The 13276-nt window shown below is 29.3% G+C and overlaps 1 long non-coding RNA gene across 18 annotated transcripts in view; it reads left to right on the top strand.

Moving 5' to 3' along the window:
* The first annotated feature begins 850 nt into the window (after positions 1 to 850).
* The window catches only part of LOC127734046 (uncharacterized), a 59943-nt gene continuing 47517 nt past the window's right edge, over positions 851 to 13276 (top strand). For 8 of the 18 annotated variants that reach the window (XR_007997376.1, XR_007997374.1, XR_007997377.1 and 5 more), the window contains exons 1-5: positions 851 to 914; positions 1403 to 1470; positions 1768 to 1842; positions 2146 to 2225; positions 6542 to 6617. This is a non-coding gene — a long non-coding RNA (uncharacterized LOC127734046). Of the gene's footprint in view, positions 915 to 1402; positions 1471 to 1767; positions 1843 to 2145; positions 2226 to 2530; positions 2607 to 2892; positions 2969 to 4087; positions 4168 to 6541; positions 6618 to 6903; positions 6980 to 8119; positions 8200 to 12070; positions 12151 to 13276 lie in introns of those variants that run through there. The other 10 variants (XR_007997379.1, XR_007997378.1, XR_007997381.1 and 7 more) reach the window with 7 other exon arrangements.

The raw sequence follows: 13276 nt of genomic DNA, 5'->3' as shown, positions 1-13276 counted from the left end.
CCAAAGCATCAGTAAATACAGGTGAGCGACACAGGCTCTTGAGAGCCTCTAGATACTGAATGCAATAGGTCAACTATATTTGGTATATGAAAATATTTTACGATGTGCATGTCAGTCTGGCATGTTTTATTTGACCTCATTTTCACGGTTCATTGCTCAATTTTAAGATTTTGTTTTTTGGTCTTTTTTTCTAATACTTTAAGCAATAGGTCAACTATATTTGGCGTGTGGAATGATTGAAAGCTGTACATATCTGTCTGACAATTATCATCTGACCATGACCTCATTTTCATGGTTCATTAGTCAATCTTAAGTTTTCCTGGTTAAGTTTGTTTCTGAGATACTATATGCAATAGGTCATCTATATTTAAAGCATGTAATGATTGTAAGGTGTACATGTCTGTCTGGCAGGGTTCATCTGATCTTGACCACATTTTCATGGATCATTGATCATGGTTAAGTTTTCCTGGTTAAGTTTGTTTGATTGAAGTGCAATAGGTCAAATATATTAAAAGCATATTTGGTTAATGGAATGATTGTAATATTTACATGTATTTCTAGTTTGGTTTATTTGACTTTGACCTCACATTCTTGGATATGTTTGTTTTTCCTGAAACAACAGATTGAAGCTTTATAACAAATTGGTCTAAAATTTCTTTCAATCAAATTTATACTCTAATGCTGAATATTTTAATAAGAACATATAGTAATTGTAATTATATACTTTTCTCTATTTTGGGATTTAACATAAATCATGCATCACATTATTTTCTGAATTGATTGCAACAGCAAAGAGTCTGGATTTAAAGCGTAAACTAATTAATATTTTTTGTTTTTGTTACAGATTATACAGCCTTAATATGTAACACTCCTATACCATGAAAGATGCTTTCACACATTAGGATGTTGCACATGTAGGTATTTGGTCATTACAATTGTTCTTAAAACTATGTTTATGTTTGTTAGGTAATAAAAATCCGTTTTTTCCTGAACAGTTTGACAAAAAGATGCTTTATGTTAAAATGGGTCTCGTAAAAGCAGACCTCTGCAGAGAGCAAACTTTAGATTTTGATATAACATTGATGAATTTAATGGGCGCTAATCTCGTAAAAGCAGATCCCCCAGCAGAGCTGATTACATAGTATGATAACTTGTGTTTATGGTAAAATGTATTTAGTTTTTTCGTCTGGCTCTATTTCATTATCAACCAATTTGAAACTTTATTACAAATTGGTCTCAAAAAAATTTCTTCAAATTTATACTCTAATGAAATATATTCTTAATGGAATGTATAGTAATTATAAATATTCTTGTCCAACATGCAAAGATTAAATTCTGAAAAAATTGCAACAGCAAATAGTCTGTATTTAAAGCTGATATTAATTTATAGTTTTTGTTAAAGATACATCTAGATATGTTGCACTCCTAGACAGAGAAGATGGATTCATGGCAGATAGGAAGAGTCAACATGTAAGTATTTGGTCATTACAATTGTACTTAAAACTATGTTAATATTTGGAAGTCAATAAAAATCTGTTTTCACTGAAACAATAGCTTAAAATTTTATTACAGATTGGTCTAAAATATCTTTTATTCGAATTTCAAATGTGGTATATTTTAATAAGAATGAAAGAGTAATTGTAAATTAATTGTCCGTAATTTAAGATTTGACATAAAACATGAATCACATTAATTTTTTAATTTTTTTAACAGCCATTAAATATTCTCCAAAGCTGATGCTAATTTAAATTTTTTCTTTTGAAACAGATACAGCCCAGATATGTTCCACTCCTACCCAATGAATATGGTTTCATGGTAGATGCACATTAGGATGTTTAACATGTAGGTAGTCATTACAATTGTACTTTAGACTATGTTTATATGTGTTGGGTAATAAATATCAGTTTTACCTGGAACAACAGCTTAAATAAAATATTATTTCAAATTAGTGTACATATTTCTTTTGTTCAAATTTATAATCTTAGTGAAGTAAATTTTAACATGAATGTGTAGTAATTTTAAATATTCTTGTGTCCAATTTAGGATTTGACATAAAATATGAGCGACATTTATTTTATAATTGTTGCAACAGCCAATAGTCTCTATTTGAAGCTGATACTAATTGATGGTATGGTTTTGTTATAGATACAGCCTAAATATGTTACACTCCTAGACAATGAAGATGGTTTCATGGTAGATTGATCACACATCTGGATATGTAGCATGTAGGTATTTGGTATTTTTAATTGTACTTTTAAAATATGTTTATATGGTTTGCAGGTAACAAAAATAAGTTTTCCCTGGAAGCTTAAATTAGATTTGATTACAAATTGATTTAAAATTTCTTCAATTCAAATTTATACTCTTATGAAGATTATTTTAATGATAATGTATAGAAATTGTTTATATACTTGTCTTCAAATTAGGATTTTTCATCAAAAATGCATCATATTAATTTTGAATTAATTGCAACAACCAATATTCTCTATTTAAAGCTGATACTGATTTAGAGTTTTTGTTTTTGTAACAGATACAGACTAGATATGTTACCCTCCTAGACAATGAAGATGCTTTCATGGTATACAGCACACGAAGATTTGTATCATGTAGGTATTTGGTCATTATAATTGTACTTTTAACTCTTTTTATATGTGTTGGGTAACAAAAATCAGTTTTCCCGTTGAACAACAGTTTAAAATTTTATTACAAATTTGTCGAACATTTCTTTTATTCAAATATTTACTGTAATAAGTTAAGTAATTGTAAATATTCTAGTCTCCAATTTAGGATTTGACATAAAACATGCATCACATTAATTTCTGAATTGATTGCAACATCAAATATTCCCTATTTAAAGCTGATACTAATTTACAATTTTTGTTTTTGTTACAGATAACGCCTAAATATGTTACACTCTTCGACAATGAAAATGGTTTCATTGTAGATAGCACATTAGGATTAGTCACATGTAGGTATCTATTCATTACAATTTTTTTATTTAAACTAGGTTTATTAGCTCACCTGGCCCACAGGGCCAATGAGCTTTTCTCATCACTTGGCATCCGTCGTCGTCCGTTAACTTTTACAAAAATCCCCTCTGAAACGACTGGGCCAAATTTAACCAAACTTGGCCACAATCATCACTAGGGTGTCTAGTTTTAAAAATGTGTCCGATGACCCCGCCTGCCAACCAAGATGGCCGTCATGGCTAAAAATAGAACATAGGGGTAAAATGCAGTTTTTGGCTTATATCTCTGAAACTAAAGCATTTAGAGCAAATCTGACTATGGGTAAAAATGTTCATCTGGTTAAGATCTATCTGCCCTGAAATTTTCAGATGAATCAGACAACCCTTTGTTGGGTTGCTGCCCCTGAATTAGTAATTTCAAGGAAATTTTGCAGTTTTTTGTTATCTTGAATATTATTATAGATGGAGATAAACTGTAAACAGCCATTATGTTCAGCAAAGTCAGATCTACAAAGAAGTCAACATGACCAATATGGTCAATTGACCCCATAAGGAGTTATTGCCCTTTAAAGTCAAATTTAACAATTATTCGTAAATTTTTGTAATCTTTTACAAAAATCTTCTCTCCTGAAACAACTGAGACAAATTTAACCAAACTTGGCCACAATCATCACTAGGGTATCTAGTTTAATAAATGTGTCTGATGTCAGACATGGCTAAAAATAGAACTTTGGGGGAAAATGCAGTTTTTGACTTGTATCTCTGAAACTAAAGCAAATGTATAACGGTTGCATTATTTCATGCATCAATTGTAAATAAAAATATCAGGTGAGCGACACAGGCTCCTTGGAGCCTCTAGTATTTGTTAGGCATTAAAATCAGTTTTCACTGAAACAACAGATTGAAGCTTTATAACAAATTGGTCTAAAATTTCTTTTATTCCTATTTATATCCTAATGAAGTATATTTTAATAAGAATGTATAGTTATTGTAAATATACGTCTCCAATTTAGGATTTGACATAAAACATGCATCACATTAATTGCTGAATTGATTGCAACAGCAAATAGCTTTGATTTTGAAGCTGAAACTAATTTAAAATATTTGTTTTTGTTTCAGATACTGCCTAAATATGTAAGACTCCTATACCATGAAAGATGCTTCCATTGCAGATAGCACATTAGGATTAGTCACATGTAGGTTTTTATTCATAACAATTGTTCTTAAAACTGTGTTTATATTTGTTAGGTAATAAAAATCAGTTTTTCCTGGAACAACAGCTTGAAATTTTATTACAAATTGGTCCTACATTACATTTATTGAAATATTCACTGTAATGAGATATATTTTAATAAGAATGTATAGTGATTGTAAAAATTCTTGTCTCCAATTAAGGATTTGACATTACAACATGCATCACATTAATTTCTGAATTGATTGCAACAGCAAATAGTCTGGATTAAAAGCTGAAATTAATGTTTATTTTTTTTGTTTTCATTACAGATACAGCCTAAATATGTAAGACTCCTATACCATGAAAGATGCTTCCATTGCAGATGCACATTAGGATAAGTCACATGTAGGTATTTGGTCATTACAATTTTCCTTCAAACTATATTTATATTTGTTAGGTAATAAAAATCAGTTTTTTCCTGAAACAACAGATTGAAGCTTTATAACAAATTGGTCTAAAATTTCTTTCATTCAAATTTATACTCTTAATGCTGAATATTTTAATAAGAACGTATAGTAATTGTAATTATATACTTTTCTCTATTTTGGGATTTAACATAAAACATGCATCACATTATTTTCTGAATTGATTGCAACAGCAAAGAGTCTGGATTTAAAGCGTAAACTAATTAATAATTTTTGTTTTTGTTACAGATTATACAGCCTTAATATGTAACACTCCTATACCATGAAAGATGCTTTCACACATTAGGATGTTGCACATGTAGGTATTTGGTCATTACAATTGTTCTTGAAACTTATGTTTATGTTTGTTAGGTAATAAAAATCCGTTTTTTCCTGAACAGTTTGACAAAAAGATGCTTTATGTTAAAATGGGTCTCGTAAAAGCAGACCTCTGCAGAGAGCAAACTTTAGATTTTGATATAACATTAATGAATTTTAATGGGCGCTTATCTCGGAAAAGCAGATCCCCCAGCAGAGCTGATTACATAGTATGATAACTTGTGTTTATGGTAAAATGTATTTAGTTTTTTTGTCTGGCTCTATTTCATTATCAACCAATTTGAAACTTTATTACAAATTGGTCTCAAAAAAATTTCTTCAAATTTATACTCTAATGAAATATATTCTTAATGGAATGTATAGTAATTATAAATATTCTTGTCCAACATGCAAAGATTAAATTCTGAAAAAATTGCAACAGCAAATAGTCTGTATTTAAAGCTGATATTAATTTATAGTTTTTGTTAAAGATACATCTAAATATGTTGCACTCCTAGACAGAGAAGATGGATTCATGGCAGATAGGAAGAGTCAACATGTAAGTATTTGGTCATTACAATTGTACTTAAAACTATGTTAATATTTGGAAGTCAATAAAAATCTGTTTTCACTGAAACAATAGCTTAAAATTTTATTACAGATTGGTCTAAAATATCTTTTATTCGAATTTCAAATGTGGTATATTTTAATAAGAATGAATAAGTAATTGTAAATTAATTGTCCGTAATTTAAGATTTGACATAAAACATGAATCACATTAATTTTTGAATTTTTTTAACAGCCATTAAATATTCTCTAAAGCTGATGCTAATTTAAATTTTTTCTTTTGAAACAGATACAGCCCAGATATGTTCCACTCCTACCCAATGAATATGGTTTCATGGTAGATGCACATTAGGATGTTTAACATGTAGGTAGTCATTACAATTGTACTTTAGACTATGTTTATATGTGTTGGGTAATAAATATCAGTTTTACCTGGAACAACAGCTTAAATAAAATATTATTTCAAATTAGTGTACATATTTCTTTTGTTCAAATTTATAATCTAGTGAAGTAAATTTTAACATGAATGTGTAGTAATTTTAAATATTCTTGTGTCCAATTTAGGATTTGACATAAAATATGAGTGACATTTATTTTATAATTGTTGCAACAGCCAATAGTCTCTATTTGAAGCTGATACTAATTGATGATTTGGTTTTGTTATAGATACAGCCGAAATATGTTACACTCCTAGACAATGAAGATGGTTTCATGGTAGATTGATCACACATCTGGATACGTAGCATGTAGGTATTTGGTATTTTTAATTGTACTTTAAACTATGTTTATATGGTTTGCAGGAAACAAAAATAAGTTTTCCCTGGAAGCTTAAATTAGATTTGATTACAAATTGATTTAAAATTTCTTCAATTCAAATTTATACTCTTATGAAGATTATTTTAATGATAATGTATAGAAATTGTTTATATACTTGTCTTCAAATTAGGATTTTTCATCAAAAATGCATCATATTAATTTTGAATTAATTGCAACAACCAATATTCTCTATTTAAAGCTGATACTGATTTAGAGTTTTTGTTTTTGTAACAGATACAGACTAGATATGTTACCCTCCTAGACAATGAAGATGCTTTCATGGTATACAGCACACGAAGATTTGTATCATGTAGGTATTTGGTCATTATAATTGTACTTTTAACTCTTTTTATATGTGTTGGGTAACAAAAATCAGTTTTCCCGTTGAACAACAGTTTAAAATTTTATTACAAATTTGTCGAACATTTCTTTTATTCAAATATTTACTGTAATAAGTTAAGTAATTGTAAATATTCTAGTCTCCAATTTAGGATTTGACATAAAACATGCATCACATTAATTTCTGAATTGATTGCAACATCAAATATTCCCTATTTAAAGCTGATACTAATTTACAATTTTTGTTTTTGTTACAGATAACGCCTAAATATGTTACACTCTTCGACAATGAAAATGGTTTCATTGTAGATAGCACATTAGGATTAGTCACATGTAGGTATCTATTCATTACAATTTTTTTATTTAAACTAGGTTTATTAGCTCACCTGGCCCACAGGGCCAATGAGCTTTTCTGATCACTTGGCGTCCGTCGTCGTCCGTTAACTTTTACAAAAATCTCCTCTGAAACGACTGGGCCAAATTTAACCAAACTTGGCCACAATCATCACTAGGGTATCTAGTTTTAAAAATGTGTCCGATGACCCCGCCTGCAAACCAAGATGGCCGACATGGCTAAAAATAGAACATAGGGGTAAAATGCAGTTTTTGGCTTATATCTCTGAAACTAAAGCATTTAGAGCAAATCTGACTATGGGTAAAAATGTTCATCTGGTTAAGATCTATCTGCCCTGTATTTTCAGATGAATCAGACAACCCTTTGTTGGGTTGCTGCCCCTGAATTAGTAATTTTAAGGAAATTTTGCAGTTTTTTGTTATCTTGAATATTATTATAGATGGAGATAAACTGTAAACAGCCATTATGTTAGCAAAGTCAGATCTACAAAGAAGTCAACATGACCAATATGGTCAATTGACCCCATAAGGAGTTATTGCCCTTTAAAGTCAAATTTAACAATTATTCGTAAATTTTTGTAATCTTTTACAAAAATCTTCTCTCCTGAAACAACTGAGACAAATTTAACCAAACTTGGCCACAATCATCACTAGGGTATCTAGTTTAATAAATGTGTCCGATGACCCTGCCTGCCAACCAACATGTCAGACATGGCTAAAAATAGAACTTTGGGGGAAAATGCAGTTTTTGACTTGTATCTCTGAAAACTAAAGCAAATGTATAACGGTTGCATTATTTCATGCATCAATTGTAAATAAAAATATCAGGTGAGCGACACAGGCTCCTTGGAGCCTCTAGTATTTGTTAGGCATTAAAATCAGTTTTCACTGAAACAACAGATTGAAGCTTTATAACAAATTGGTCTAAAATTTCTTTTATTCCTATTTATATCCTAATGAAGTATATTTTAATAAGAATGTATAGTTATTGTAAATATACGTCTCCAATTTAGGATTTGACATAAAACATGCATCACATTAATTGCTGAATTGATTGCAACAGCAAATAGCTTTGATTTTGAAGCTGAAACTAATTTAAAATATTTGTTTTTGTTTCAGATACTGCCTAAATATGTAAGACTCCTATACCATGAAAGATGCTTCCATTGCAGATAGCACATTAGGATTAGTCACATGTAGGTTTTTATTCATAACAATTGTTCTTAAAACTGTGTTTATATTTGTTAGGTAATAAAAATCAGTTTTTCCTGGAACAACAGCTTGAAATTTTATTACAAATTGGTCCTACATTACATTTATTGAAATATTCACTGTAATGAGATATATTTTAATAAGAATGTATAGTGATTGTAAAAATTCTTGTCTCCAATTAAGGATTTGACATTACAACATGCATCACATTAATTTCTGAATTGATTGCAACAGCAAATAGTCTGGATTAAAAGCTGAAATTAATGTTTATTTTTTTTGTTTTCATTACAGATACAGCCTAAATATGTAAGACTCCTATACCATGAAAGATGCTTCCATTGCAGATGCACATTAGGATAAGTCACATGTAGGTATTTGGTCATTACAATTTTCCTTCAAACTATATTTATATTTGTTAGGTAATAAAAATCAGTTTTTTCCTGAAACAACAGATTGAAGCTTTATAACAAATTGGTCTAAAATTTCTTTCATTCAAATTTATACTCTTAATGCTGAATATTTTAATAAGAACGTATAGTAATTGTAATTATATACTTTTCTCTATTTTGGGATTTAACATAAAACATGCATCACATTATTTTCTGAATTGATTGCAACAGCAAAGAGTCTGGATTTAAAGCGTAAACTAATTAATAATTTTTGTTTTTGTTACAGATTATACAGCCTTAATATGTAACACTCCTATACCATGAAAGATGCTTTCACACATTAGGATGTTGCACATGTAGGTATTTGGTCATTACAATTGTTCTTAAAACTTATGTTTATGTTTGTTAGGTAATAAAAATCCGTTTTTTCCTGAACAGTTTGACAAAAAGATGCTTTATGTTAAAATGGGTCTCGTAAAAGCAGACCTCTGCAGAGAGCAAACTTTAGATTTTGATATAACATTGATGAATTTTAATGGGCGCTAATCTCGTAAAAGCAGATCCCCCAGCAGAGCTGATTACATAGTATGATAACTTGTGTTTATGGTAAAATGTATTTAGTTTTTTTGTCTGGCTCTATTTCATTATCAACCAATTTGAAACTTTATTACAAATTGGTCTCAAAAAAATTTCTTCAAATTTATACTCTAATGAAATATATTCTTAATGGAATGTATAGTAATTATAAATATTCTTGTCCAACATGCAAAGATTAAATTCTGAAAAAATTGCAACAGCAAATAGTCTGTATTTAAAGCTGATATTAATTTATAGTTTTTGTTAAAGATACATCTAAATATGTTGCACTCCTAGACAGAGAAGATGGATTCATGGCAGATAGGAAGAGTCAACATGTAAGTATTTGGTCATTACAATTGTACTTAAAACTATGTTAATATTTGGAAGTCAATAAAAATCTGTTTTCACTGAAACAATAGCTTAAAATTTTATTACAGATTGGTCTAAAATATCTTTTATTCGAATTTCAAATGTGGTATATTTTAATAAGAATGAATAAGTAATTGTAAATTAATTGTCCGTAATTTAAGATTTGACATAAAACATGAATCACATTAATTTTTGAATTTTTTTAACAGCCATTAAATATTCTCTAAAGCTGATGCTAATTTAAATTTTTTCTTTTGAAACAGATACAGCCCAGATATGTTCCACTCCTACCCAATGAATATGGTTTCATGGTAGATGCACATTAGGATGTTTAACATGTAGGTAGTCATTACAATTGTACTTTAGACTATGTTTATATGTGTTGGGTAATAAATATCAGTTTTACCTGGAACAACAGCTTAAATAAAATATTATTTCAAATTAGTGTACATATTTCTTTTGTTCAAATTTATAATCTAGTGAAGTAAATTTTAACATGAATGTGTAGTAATTTTAAATATTCTTGTGTCCAATTTAGGATTTGACATAAAATATGAGTGACATTTATTTTATAATTGTTGCAACAGCCAATAGTCTCTATTTGAAGCTGATACTAATTGATGATTTGGTTTTGTTATAGATACAGCCGAAATATGTTACACTCCTAGACAATGAAGATGGTTTCATGGTAGATTGATCACACATCTGGATACGTAGCATGTAGGTATTTGGTATTTTTAGTTGTACTTTAAACTATGTTTATATGGTTGGCAGGTAACAAAAATAAGTTTTCCCTGGAAGCTTAAATTAGATTTGATTACAAATTGATTTAAAATTTCTTCAATTCAAATTTATACTCTTATGAAGATTATTTTAATGATAATGTATAGAAATTGTTTATATACTTCTCTTCAGATTAGGATTTTTCATCAAAAATGCATCATATTAATTTTGAATTAATTGCAACAACCAATATTCTCTATTTAAAGCTGATACTGATTTAGAGTTTTTGTTTTTGTAACAGATACAGACTAGATATGTTACCCTCCTAGACAATGAAGATGCTTTCATGGTATACAGCACACGAAGATTTGTATCATGTAGGTATTTGGTCATTATAATTGTACTTTTAACTCTTTTTATATGTGTTGGGTAACAAAAATCAGTTTTCCCGTTGAACAACAGTTTAAAATTTTATTACAAATTTGTCGAACATTTCTTTTATTCAAATATTTACTGTAATAAGTAATTGTAAATATTTTAGTCTCCAATTTAGGATTTGACATAAAACATGCATCACATTAATTTCTGAATTGATTGCAACATCAAATATTCCCTATTTAAAGCTGATACTAATTTACAATTTTTGTTTTTGTTACAGATAACGCCTAAATATGTTACACTCTTCGACAATGAAAATGGTTTCATTGTAGATAGCACATTAGGATTATTCACATGTAGGTATTTATTCATTACAATTTTTTTATTTAAACTAGGTTTATTAGCTCACCTGGCCCACAGGGCCAAGTGAGCTTTTCTCATCACTTGGCGTCCGTCTAGTATCTAGTTTTAAAAATGTGTCCGATGACCCCGCCTGCCAACCAAGATGGCCGACATGGCTAAAAATAGAACATAGGGGTAAAATGCAGTTTTTGGCTTATATCTCTGAAACTAAAGCATTTAGAGCAAATCTGACTATGGGTAAAAATGTTCATCAGGTTAAGATCTATCTGCCCTGAAATTTTCAGATGAATCAGACAACCCTTTGTTGGGTTGCTGCCCCTGAATTAGTAATTTTAAGGAAATTTTGCAGTTTTTTGTTATCTTGAATATTATTATAGATGGAGATAAACTGTAAACAGCCATTATGTTCAGCAAAGTCAGATCTACAAAGAAGTCAACATGACCAATATGGTCAATTGACCCCATAAGGAGTTATTGCCCTTTAAAGTCAAATTTAACAATTATTCGTAAATTTTTGTAATCTTTTACAAAAATCTTCTCTCCTGAAACAACTGAGACAAATTTAACCAAACTTGGCCACAATCATCACTAGGGTATCTAGTTTAATAAATGTGTCCGATGACCCTGCCTGCCAACCAACATGTCAGACATGGCTAAAAATAGAACTTTGGGGGAAAATGCAGTTTTTGACTTGTATCTCTGAAAACTAAAGCAAATGTATAACGGTTGCATTATTTCATGCATCAATTGTAAATAAAAATATCAGGTGAGCGACACAGGCTCCTTGGAGCCTCTAGTATTTGTTAGGCATTAAAATCAGTTTTCACTGAAACAACAGATTGAAGCTTTATAACAAATTGGTCTAAAATTTCTTTTATTCCTATTTATATCCTAATGAAGTATATTTTAATAAGAATGTATAGTTATTGTAAATATACGTCTCCAATTTAGGATTTGACATAAAACATGCATCACATTAATTTCTGAATTGATTGCAACAGCAAATAGCTTTGATTTTGAAGCTGAAACTAATTTAAAATATTTGTTTTTGTTACAGATACTGCCTAAATATGTAAGACTCCTATACCATGAAAGATGCTTCCATTGCAGATAGCACATTAGGATTAGTCACATGTAGGTTTTTATTCATAACAATTGTTCTTAAAACTGTGTTTATATTTGTTAGGTAATAAAAATCAGTTTTTCCTGGAACAACAGCTTGAAATTTTATTACAAATTGGTCCTACATTACATTTATTGAAATATTCACTGTAATGAGATATATTTTAATAAGAATGTATAGTGATTGTAAAAATTCTTGTCTCCAATTAAGGATTTGACATTACAACATGCATCACATTAATTTCTGAATTGACTGCAACAGCAAATAGTCTGGATTAAAAGCTGAAATTAATGTTTATTTGTTTTGTTTTCATTACAGATACAGCCTAAATATGTAAGACTCCTATACCATGAAAGATGCTTCCATTGCAGATGCACATTAGGATAAGTCACATGTAGGTATTTGGTCATTACAATTTTCCTTCAAACTATATTTATATTTGTTAGGTAATAAAAATCAGTTTTTTCCTGAAACAACAGATTGAAGCTTTATAACAAATTGGTCTAAAATTTCTTTCATTCAAATTTATACTCTTAATGCTGAATATTTTAATAAGAACGTATAGTAATTGTAATTATATACTTATCTCTATTTTGGGATTTAACATAAAACATGCATCACATTATTTTCTGAATTGATTGCAACAGCAAAGAGTCTGGATTTAAAGCGTAAACTAATTAATAATTTTTGTTTTTGTTACAGATTATACAGCCTTAATATGTAACACTCCTATACCATGAAAGATGCTTTCACACATTAGGATGTTGCACATGTAGGTATTTGGTCATTACAATTGTTCTTAAAACTTATGTTTATGTTTGTTAGGTAATAAAAATCCGTTTTTTCCTGAACAGTTTGACAAAAAGATGCTTTATGTTAAAATGGGTCTCGTAAAAGCAGACCTCTGCAGAGAGCAAACTTTAGATTTTGATATAACATTGATGAATTTTAATGGGCGCTAATCTCGTAAAAGCAGATCCCCCAGCAGAGCTGATTACATAGTATGATAACTTGTGTTTATGGTAAAATGTATTTAGTTTTTTTGTCTGGCTCTATTTCATTATCAACCAATTTGAAACTTTATTACAAATTGGTCTCAAAAAAATTTCTTCAAATTTATACTCTAATGAAATATATTCT

Source organism: Mytilus californianus, unplaced genomic scaffold, assembly GCF_021869535.1.
Source record: "Mytilus californianus isolate M0D057914Y unplaced genomic scaffold, xbMytCali1.0.p SCAF_3, whole genome shotgun sequence".
NCBI lineage: Eukaryota > Metazoa > Mollusca > Bivalvia > Mytilida > Mytilidae > Mytilus > Mytilus californianus.
The sequence above is the reverse complement of the archived record's forward strand: the minus strand, read 5'-3'. Positions and strand labels throughout refer to the sequence as shown.